Genomic DNA, 10,264 nt, shown 5'->3' on the forward strand with positions numbered 1-10,264 from the left:
AATATCTCCTAAAACCCAATGAATTCCCCATCTCCGATTTCCACTTTCTCTTTACATTCTGCAATTCAATTCATGCAATCACCCCTATTCCCTTTTAATTTCAGCAATTTAGCTTCTCGCTCTTTAATTCATGCAATTTAAGATTCCGCAATTTCTTGCCATTTACGTTTCCCGCCAATTTTACATTCCGCAACTCTCATCTAATTCTTGATTCCGCTCAACTAGACACACTTCTAATCCGAATTGCTCATTCAACCAATCCTTGTGGGATTCGACCTCACTCTATTGTGAGTTTTTACTTGACGATAACCGGTGCACTTGCCGGTGAACACCAAACTTAGTTCCTTGCCATATGCAGCAATTTGGATCATATGCAGAAAACCTCATGTGCTTTTATTAAGAAAATAACTATGAACTAGAAATTAAACTATTGTTTAAGTAGTTTCCCTGATTGGTTGGAGCTAGTGACTAGTCATGCTGAGGTAGAAATGTGCTTTTAATGAAGTTTTTGGTGGAACACCAAACTTAGAATCTCACATTCACCCTTGAATTGTTTTGGTGTGCAACACCAAACTTAGCTCCTTGCAATACAGATAAATCTACTTAACTCTTTTATTGAAATAACTACAAAAGAAAAACTACCTTTGGTTGGGTTGCCTCCCAACAAACGCTCGTTTACTGTCATTAGCTTGACATGTTGTTCCTGACTTTCTTCCTCTTCCTCCAGTTTGTTAAGAGGAATGACTTCAAGTGGATAAAGGAGCTAGTTAGTGCCCCTTGTTGTGAATGCCTCTTTCCAGCAAGCTTTCCCTTGTGATTGGCTTGAGTGAACTTGCTTGTTGGCTCAGGAGTTGGATTGTTCTTCGACCTTCTCTTCTTCATGGATATGGTCCTTTGTTTCTCGGTCACAATCCTCATTTTGGTGCTTGTTTCTACTGCCTTCACATCCTTGATCTCAGAACTTGGTTGTTGTTGGACAGTTGGAGTATCCTGTTCATCAAAAGCTTCCTGAATTTGTGGTTCAATGAACCCTTCCTCTTTGCAACTCTCTGTTTCATTGGAGTGTGATCTCCCTTGATTGACTTTCTCCCTTTCTTGTTCTTCTGATTCCTCCCTTGGGTTTGCCATGGTATCACTAGAAGAATTGTGGGTAGGGATTTGCTTTGATAGATATCCAATTTGTGCTTCTAGCTTTTGAATGGCAGCACCTTGATTTTGTAAGTTGGATATCACTTCTTCCTTAAAGCTTTTCAAATCAGCCACATCTCTGCCCATAGTTGCAAGCATTCCTTCTATCCTGGTTAACTGATCATGAAGTGATTGGTTCGGATTGGGTTGATGAGGTTGATTATCTTGGCTGTGATATGGTGGCTGGGAGTATGTGTTTTGTGTGGGCTGATAGAGTCTTTGGTTGGAGTGTTGGTAGTGGTATGACTCTTGTGTGTAGTGGAATGAGTCTTGTGGATAGTGAAATGAATTGTATGAATTTGAGAAGGAATTTTGTGCTGAGAAATGCTCAAGTGATGAAGAATTTGGATATGTAAAACTAGGAGGTGAGGTTGGATAATTCAGAGGTGATGGCTCTTGATGAATGGGGTGTGAATAAGTGAAATCTCTTTGGTTTCGATCTTCCCAGCCACAACTTGAGTAGTGATCAAATTCACCAAAACATGGACCATTTTGTGGCTCTGGGAAGTACCCCGTTTCCTGTTCCTGATACTCCCACCCACCATGAGCATAATAACATGAATCATTCTGTGGTGGTGGAGAGTTTCTCATGAATTTTGATTGACCAAAAGATGATGGATACTCCTTTCTTTTTTGCAATGTGCTCAGTCTCAAACAATACTCATCCAAAGATAGTGGAAATTCCATAGTGAGGCAATATCACAAACAGCTAGTGGTTAGTATGCTAACAAGTGAATAAGCAAAGAAAACAAATTAAAATTTGCAGAAATTAGCAGTAATAAACTGAAACAAAAACTATTAACAAAAAGAAAAGAAAAATTGCTCAATCTAGTTAACTTCCAATTGGAGAATTGTCAATCGAAAACCAATCCCCGGCAACTTAGTGATAATCAAGTAATGACACATGACTCAACAAATTGAAATTCCAGACTCATCAATCCTTCAGGCCCAATCCCATAAACCATGATATTCAATTGGGTTTCATACCAGAGTTAGTTTAAGTTAATGTTTGTGCTCAAATGCTAACTTAAACTGCAATATTTTTGGCCCAGAAACCTTTTCCAAGAGTGGCGTTTAAGTTGCAGTTTAAGCTTAAACTGCAGCTTAAACGCCAGACACTTCCAGTGATGCCTTTTGTGGAAGCACGTTTAAGCTTCAGTTTAAGGTTAAACTGAAGCTTAAACGTGGAAATGGAAGAAGGCAGCCCTGGAGGGTAACGTAGTCGAACACGTTTAAGCTTCAGTTTAAGGTTAAACTGAAGCTTAAACGTGGAGATAGGAAAAGCAACCCTGGAGGTCGAACACGTTTAAGCTCCAGTTTAAGGTTAAACTGGAGCTTAAACGTGGAAATAGAGAAAGCCATCCTGGAGGTCGAACACGTTTAAGCTCCAGTTTAAGGTTAAACTGGAGCTTAAACGTGGAAGCGGAGAAAGGTAGCCCTGGAGGTCGAACACGTTTAAGCTCCAGTTTAAGGTTAAACTGGAGCTTAAACGTGGAAATGGAGAAAGCAACCCTGGAGGAGAAAACTTGGTCGAACACGTTTAAGCTCCAGTTTAAGGTTAAACTGGAGCTTAAACGTGGAAATGGCTCCCTGGTGCATTTCCCATTTCTGGCGTTTAACTTCCAGTTTAAGGTTAAACTGGAGGTTAAACGCCACTTTCACCCTTTCCTCAGCTTTCATGATTTTGGCCGTTTAAGTTCCAGTTTAAGCTTAAACTGGAACTTAAACTCCACATGTGATATTCAAGCTTCCTTTATTGATTTTTGTTGCTTCCTTGCCTAGCCTCTTCTTTCCTGAAATCATCCAAACAACTGCATCAAAGTCTTGCAAATTTTCATGAGAATCTTCCATTCATAGCATTCAAGTAATATAACTAAAAACTCATGAAATTTGCATAAAAATCATACTGTTTGGATGGTTCATTGCTTTGTTATTCATTTAACCATTCTTGGTTACTTTAAGCTCAAGAAAGTGCATAAAACAACTAAAACTAACAGAAAAATGCTAGTGAAACTCGCCTAAGATGCCTTGGCATCACAACACCAAACTTAATACTTGCTTGTCCCTAAGCAAGTCCTGAGTTATTTGAGAAGAAAGTATGAAACAGAAAGCAATTACATTGGCTATATTAGTAAGCACTTGAAGTTCATCAGAAGGGTTTTATGCAGAAAGTTACAGCATCACTTTTTCATTCTTATCAGGTAAGATTATCACTTTTTCATTGCATTCATCAAACACTGCTATGGCCTCTTGTTATTCTTATGTCCTTGGCACTTTTCTCTTCTTTGTTTTTCTATTCTTTTTCTTTGAGCTCCTTTGCTCCTTGTTTGCTTAGTGTCATGTGTTGCACATGCCTTTGGCATTTTCTTTTTCTTATCAGTGCACTACACATATCCACTGCAGGCATTTTAGTTCACATTTCTTCTTGAGACATTGGTGCCCAGCACCTCTTTGTGTGACTAAATGTTTTGTATTTAGGTTGCTCTTGATAATGGACTTTTGGTTGATAATCCCGGGTTAGTTAACCCAAGTTACCAAGTGTTGAAACACTCCTCAGAACCTATTCATCCAAGCATATCCTTAATACATAAACACCACAGACATTTGTCTCAGAAGTTCAAACCATTGGTGCCTAGCTTATTTTCTCAAATTTTTTTTTTTTTTGCTTTTTGGTTGCCTTTTTTTTAGTGGCTTTTTCTTCTTCTTTTTCTTTCTTTTTCATGGCGAAAGACATTTATTCATCAAGATCCATAGACAGTTTTCAATTTCTACACAAAAAATGATAATTCTACACTCTATTTCCAGTGATCTGACTAAACAATCAAGCATGCATACCACCACTTAATTCTACTTGATTTGTCACTAATTGAGCCAAGCTACTTTTGTTCAAACTTTTCTTTTAATTTTTGGAAACAGAACAAGCATGGCAAGCATTTGTTTAAGAAGGTGAAGTTATATCCAAACATCTAGGCATTCACTTTATTCAAAGCAATAAACAGACAAACATACTAGAAACTTCACATTCCAGAAAGATTCAACAATTACAGTTTAAATCAGAACAAGCATGCTTTTGTTTGCCCTTTTTAAAGAGTTGTCAAGGAACAATACCACCTTGTGAAATTCCTTGTTTTCTCTTTGTTGCCAGGAAACAATTTGATTTCTCCTTCTTCTCCTAGTTGTTGTTTTATGTTCTTTCTAAGATCCTTGTTTCCTTTCCTGCAAAGAGTGATGAAGTTGCTTGCTTCTCAAGCACTTGAGTGGTTAGTTCAACTATGTATGGGCAAGTGTCTGAGTCTTAGGTTGGTGTGTGAACACCAAACTTAGTCTCCTACTTACTCCTCTGCTCTTTGAGTCCTCGAATTCTCCTTGGAATGAAGTTGCTGCTAAGGATTTTAAGCATTTCTGTGATTGCTTAGAATGGTTGTTCCTTTCATATAATTCAAAGGTTGTTGTGTTCAGTTAATCTGTGTGGTGGAACATCAAACTTGGAGTCACACATTCCCCTTTGAATTATTGATCCACGAATTCATTGTTTGGTGTGAAACACCAAACTTAATTCCTTGCAATGCACAGAAACTACTTCACCTTTTTATTGAAACAAATAAAAGAAACAGCAAGGTAGTATTACCTCAGGTTGGGTTGCCTCCCAACGAGCGCTTCTTTAACGTCATTAGCTTGACGGTCAGCTGCCTTAGTTGAGGTGATATTTAACTTTGTCCTTCTCCTCCACATCTCCCAAGTAATGTTTGAGTCTTTGACCATTCACCGTGAAGGTTCGTTGTGACTTTTCTTCCATGATTTCTATTTGTCCATATTGGGAGACCTTGGTGACAAGGAATGGTCCAGACCACCTTGATTTTAGCTTCCCTGGAAATAGCTTCAGCCTAGAATTGTAGAGCAATACTTTTTGTCCCTCCTCAAATTTCCTTGGGGCTATGTTGCTGTCATGCTTCTTCTTTGCTCTTTCTTTGTAAATTTTGGCATTCTCATAAGCTTCAGCTCTGAATTCTTCCAACTCTTGAATTTGCAACATCCTTCTTTCTCCAGCAGCTTTGCTGTCTAGGTTCAAGAGTTTCAAGGCCCAGAATGCCTTGTGCTCCAACTCCAGTGGCAAATGGCAAGCTTTTCCATATACTAGTTGGTAAGGAGACATTCCAATTGGTGTCTTGAAAGCTGTCCTATATGCCCACAGAGCATCATCTAGCTTAATCGACCAGTCCTTCCTTGAAGTTCCCACAGTCTTCTCCAGGATTCTTTTGAGTTCCCTATTAGATATTTCGGCTTGCCCACTTGTCTGTGGATGGTATGGTGTGGCTACCTTGTGTTTGACTCCATATTTTAGAAGCAATGCCTCTAATGGTTTGTTGCAGAAGTGGCTTCCTCCATCACTGATGATTGTTCTTGGAACCCCAAAACGGCAAAAAATGTGTTTTCTGAGGAAGTTCATGACTACCTTGTTATCATTGGTTGGAGTTGCTATTGCTTCAACCCATTTGGAGACATAGTCTACTGCCACAAGGATGTAATTATTTGAGTATGAGGTGGGAAAGGGTCCCATGAAATCTATCCCCCATACATCAAACAATTCAAGTTCCAGAATGAATTGTTGTGGCATTTCATTTCTTCTTGGCAGGTTCCCCGCTTTCTGGCATTCATGGCAGTGCTTCACTAGTTCCTTTGCATCTTTGAAGATAGTGGGCCAATAAAAACCACACTGCAACACCTTAGCTGCTGTTCTTTCTCCTGCAAAATGTCCTCCATAAGTGGAGCCATGGCAGTCCCATAAGACTTCCCTTCCTTCTTCCTCTGATATGCATCTTCTGAGTATGCCATCCGAACATTTTTTGAACAAGTATAGTTCGTCCCAGATGAAGTATTTGGCATCATTTACCAATTTCTTCCTTTGATGCTTGTTAAATTCCAACGGCAAACTCCCAGTGGCCTTGAAGTTCGCTATGTCTGCAAACCAGGGTGCTTTGTGAATTACCATGAGTTGTTCATCAGGAAAGCACTCATTTATATGTGTGCTTTGTGCGCTTCCTTCTTCACATGGTATCCTTGATAAATGGTCTGCCACCTTGTTCTCTACACCCTTCTTGTCTTTGATTTCAATGTCAAATTCCTGCAACAAAAGAACCCATCTAATAAGTCTTGGTTTGGATTCTTGTTTAGCAAGTAAGTATTTTAAAGCTGAATGATCAGTGAAGACAGTGACTTTAGATCCAATGAGATAGGATCTAAATTTGTCAAATGCAAAGACTATTGCCAAGAGTTCTTTTTCAGTGGTTGTGTAATTCCTTTGGTTATCATTCAAGACCTTACTGGCATAATAAATCACATGTACCAAATTGTCTTTCCTTTGTCGTAACACTGCCCCAACAGCAAGGTTTGATGCATCACACATCAGTTCAAAAGGTAAGTTCCAATCAGGTGGGGCAATGATAGGTGCAGAGGAAAGTTTTTGCTTCAAAAGTTCATAGGCTAGCATGCAATTTTTATCAAATACAAAGGGTGTATCAGAGACAAGCAAGTTACTCAAAGGTTTGGCTATTTTAGAAAAGTCTCTAATAAACCTTCTGTAAAAGCCAGCGTGTCCCAAAAAACTCCTAATTGCCTTGACATTACTTGGTGGAGGTAATTTTTCAATGAGTTCCACCTTAGCTCTGTCCACCTCAATGCCTCTATTCGAGATTTTGTGGCCAAGGACTATTCCTTCTGTGACCATGAAATGACACTTTTCCCAGTTTAATACTAGGTTGGTCTCTTGGCATCTCTTAAGCACCAAGGCAAGGTGGTGTAGGCAGCTAGGAAAAGAATCTCCAAACACAGAAAAATCATCCATGAAAACCTCAATAAATTTTTCAATCATGTCCGAAAAGATGGACAGCATGCATCTTTGGAAAGTGGCAGGTGCATTGCACAATCCAAAGGGCATGCGTCTATAAGCGAAAACTCCATATGGACAAACAAATGATGTTTTCTCTTGATCTCTAGGATCAACTACTATCTGATTATAGCCTGAGTATCCATCCAGAAAGCAATAGTAAGCATGTCCTGCAAGCCTTTCAAGCATCTGATCCATGAATGGAAGTGGGAAATGATCTTTTCTGGTGGCTTCATTGAGCTTTCTGTAGTCTATGCACATCCTCCACCCAGTGACAGTTCTTGTGGGTATGAGTTCGTTCCTCTCATTTGGCACCACAGTTATGCCCCCTTTCTTGGGCACTACATGGATGGGACTAACCCATGGGCTATCAGAAATGGGGTATATTACCCCTGCCTGCCATAACTTCATGACCTCCTTTTGTACCACTTCTTTCATGACGGGATTCAATCTTCTCTGAGCTTGAATGTAGGGTCTAGCATCCTCTTCTAACAAGATTTTATGCATGCATATGGATGAACTTATCCCCTTCAAATCAGCTAGGGTCCATCCAATGGCGTCTTGATGAGTTTGTAGCACATTGATCAATTTTTCTTCCTGTTCTTGGCTCAGGGCAGAGCTAATGATAACAGGATGGCTCTCATTACTACCCAAGTATGCATACTTGAGATTAGGGGGCAATGCTTTGAGCTCAGGCTTTGGTGCTTCCTTCTCTTCTTTCACTCTCTCTGGCATGCTTGGCATGGTTGTTTCAGCAGCCTTGATGTCACTATCTTCAATATCCTTGGTGAACTCCTCCTCTGCCACTTCCTTTGTTGTTTCCTCAAAGGTTTCTTGTACTGCAATGTCCACTACATCCACCCTCATGCATTCCTTTAGTGATTCTGATGGATAGCTCATTGCCTTGAATACGTTAAACACCAATTGCTCATCATGCAGTCTAAGAGTGAGCTCACCCTTTTGGACATCTATGATGGCTCCAGCAGTAGCCAGGAAGGGTCTTCCCAGAATTATTGAAGCTTCGGCTTCTTCCTCCATATCTAACACCACAAAATCGGCAGGGAATATGAAATCTCCCACTTTTACCAACAAATCCTCAACTATCCCATGAGGGAATTTAAAAGTTCGATCTGCCAATTGGAGGGCCATTCTTGTTGGTTTGGCTTCCTCAATCTTCATTCTTCTCATCATTGTTAGAGACATCAAATTGATACTGGCCCCTAAGTCACACAAGGCCTTCTCCACCATGACTTCTCCTATGATGCAGGGGATTTGAAAACTGCCTGGATCCTTCAGTTTCTGAGGCAATTTGTGTTGAATGATGGCACTGCATTCTTCAGTCAACAACACAGTTTCCTCATTTCTCCAGCTTCTCTTTTTGGTCATTAATTCCTTTAAGAATTTTGCATAGAGTGGCATTTGCTCTATTGCCTCAGCAAACAGAATGTTGATTTGAAGCTTCCTGAAAATCTCCAAAAATCTGGAGAATTGGCCATCCTTTTCACTTTTCATCAAACGTTGAGGATATGGTGCTTTGGGTGTATACGGCTTCAGGACCTCTTTTTCTTTTTCTTTTGTTGCAGACGGTGTAAAAGATTGTCCCTGTTCCTTGTCTCTCACATTTTCCTTTGCTTCATCCTCTGTGGTTTCCCTTGAGATCTCCTTTAGCTCCTTTCCACTTCTGAGGGTTATGGCCTTACATTCTTCCCTTGCAATAGCCTTGGCAGCATGAGAAACGCTTGGCCCAGGGGTTTGCTTATACAAATACCCAATTTGATTTTCTAGCTTCTGGATGGCAGCTCCTTGGTTTTGCAAGTTGGAAATTACTTCTTCCTTAAAGGCTTTCAATTCGGTTATGTCTTGACCCATGGTTGCAAGCATTCCTTCTATCCTGTTCAATTGATCTTGAAATTGTTGGTTCGGATTAGGTTGGGTAGGTTGACTATTTTGGCCATGATATGATGGTTGGGAGTAAGTGTTTTGTGTGGCTTGATATGATCTTTGGTTGGAGTTTTGGTATGTGGACTTGTTATGTTGGTTTTGCTGGTTTCCCCACTCAAAGTTTGGGTGGTTTTTCCAGCCTGGGTTGTAAGTGTTGGAATGTGGATCATATGGTTGCCTTTGTTGATTTCCTACATAATTGGCCTCTTCCCAATCACCTCCTTCAGTGCTTGCTTCCTCTTGATCTTGTGTGTGTATTGCAGCCACTTGCTTTGTTTCTAATTTCCTGGTGAGCTCTGCTAGTTGCTTGGCAAACACCTTGTTTTGGGCTAGAATTGTATCAACATGGTTCAGCTCCATGACTCCCTTAGTGTTGTGTCTCTCTGATGCATAATAGTACTCATTCTCAGCCACTGTCTCAATCACTTCAATGGCTTCTTCCACAGTCTTTTTCCTGTTCAATGAACCTCCTGATAAATGGTCTACAGCCTTCCTTGATTCATAAAAAAGTCCATCATAGAAAATGTGCAATTGCACCCAGTCATGGAACATGTCTGGTGGGCATTTCCTTGTCAAATCCTTGAACCTCTCCCATGCCTCGTAGAGAGTTTCACCATCTTGTTGTCTAAAAGTCTGAACCTCAGATCGAAGCCTATTGACCTTTTGTGGGGGGTAGAAACGTGCCAGAAACTTGCTTTCCACCTCGTCCCATGTTGTTAGGCTCCCCCTTGGGAATGATTCCAGCCACTTAGCTGCCTTGTCCCTAAGTGAAAATGGGAACAAAAGCAGTTTATAGGCATCTTCCTGGACTCCATTAGACTTCACAGTGTCGCAAATTCTCAGGAATTTTGTGAGATGTTGGTTTGGGTCTTCATTAGCACTCCCACCAAATGAACAATGATTCTCCACAAGTGATATTAGCTGTGGTTTGAGCTCAAAATTGTTGGCCTGAATGGGTGGTTTCTGAATGCTGCTACCACAATTCTCAGATGTTGGGTTTATGTATGAACCAAGAACCCTCCTCTCGGGAATGGCATTGTTTCCATCAGCTCTCCCATGGTTATGAACTTCTCTTTCCATGTTGAGATCTAGAGCTTCCTCAAAATTGTCCTCAGATTCTCCTTCAGATTCTTCTTCTCCCAGTACTCTCTTCCCTCTTGCTTCCCTTCTAAGTCTATGAAGGGTCCTCTCTGGTTCGGTATATGGAGGAGTTGATGTCTCTCCTCTCCTACCTGTCATACAAGAACACAG

The 10,264-nt window shown here is 40.5% G+C and overlaps 1 non-coding gene across 1 annotated transcript; it reads left to right on the top strand.

The window, feature by feature from the left end:
* The first annotated feature begins 9,563 nt into the window (after positions 1–9,563).
* LOC148570517 (small nucleolar RNA R71) lies at positions 9,564–9,667 on the top strand. The gene has a single exon (XR_015908388.1). It is a non-coding gene; the product is annotated as a small nucleolar RNA R71 (small nucleolar RNA).
* Positions 9,668–10,264: the final 597 nt, after the last annotated feature.

This window comes from Arachis ipaensis, chromosome B3 (assembly GCF_059453495.1).
Source record: "Arachis ipaensis isolate K30076 ecotype BB chromosome B3, ASM5945349v1, whole genome shotgun sequence".
Taxonomy (NCBI): domain Eukaryota; kingdom Viridiplantae; phylum Streptophyta; class Magnoliopsida; order Fabales; family Fabaceae; genus Arachis; species Arachis ipaensis.